Source organism: Rhagoletis pomonella, unplaced genomic scaffold (genome assembly GCF_013731165.1).
Source record: "Rhagoletis pomonella isolate Grant_MI unplaced genomic scaffold, Rhpom_1.0 Rhpom_scaffold_00002, whole genome shotgun sequence".
NCBI classification, from domain to species: Eukaryota; Metazoa; Arthropoda; class Insecta; order Diptera; family Tephritidae; genus Rhagoletis; species Rhagoletis pomonella.
Window position 1 is genome coordinate 61,083,114 of NW_023458556.1, and position 1,127 is coordinate 61,084,240.

Genomic DNA, 1,127 nt, shown 5'->3' on the forward strand with positions numbered 1-1,127 from the left:
TTTCCTTTATCCTGATCTAAATATGTCCATTCTTTTCTTCATTTACATATTCACCCCCACCATTGTTATTAGGTTAGGTATTTAAATTTTCCTTCCTCTTTGTCTTTATATCTAGGTTTCTTTACTTTTATTTTAATTTCTGTATTTATCACTTTCTTCTTCTCCATACTCAACTTTACCTTCTTCCTTGTTTGAGTCTAATCTATTCATGTACATACATACATACATTTTATTCCTGAACTGCTGCTTAGCACGTTTCTTTAATTCGCTATCAATATTAAAGCATACATTTAGGGGGCATTTCCGCCCCAACCATGTACATGTGTGCATTGGTATTGGTGTGACTTTTGAATTGATTTTTTCGCTCTATTTTAAACTGATTTGAAATTTTAAAAATTGCCTGCACATCAGCATCAAAATACCTTTCTAATGATATATAACTGTTTATACCTTAGAAGTATAGTTTAGCCGTAAAAGGGGTGTAAAGGAAACATGATTGCCTATTTATATATATGATGATATAAGGAAGTTTTGAAAGTTAGGGGGGGGGCTCGAGCACCCCCTGCCCCTACCTGGCTACGCCCATGTGTCTACAAATTCTGAACAAAAACGGTGAAAGTTTTATAAAACTTTGTTGATGTTTTTCAATCTTTCAAGTTTGGATTTAATTGTAAGGGTTTTTGTTAGACAATGAGCTACAATTTTATAAAAAAATAATAATTAAAATTCATTACAAATAAATGCAATAAATACCGGGTGACCGTGTAATTTTGTCAAAGATGAAGACAATAATGATAAAAAAATTAATACACTATGTAGGTCAGTTCATATTAATGGAAATAAATCACATAACGCATAACGCATCACTACAACGCATGAAATTTACATACAATTTTTTACTTGCAACACCCGATGTTGATGAAGATGTTTTTTAAATAATTAGCTATCAGGGATATTTCACCCGCCGGTGAAAAGAAATCGCAATCACCATAACGCACAACAGTAATATTACAGTTCACAATCACGTTTACATTCAAAATTGCAATTCATAATTTCGTTTTGTAGCAAATATGAAATATGGGTACATATATCCATTTACATAAAGGTAAACGTACAAAGAATCAAAG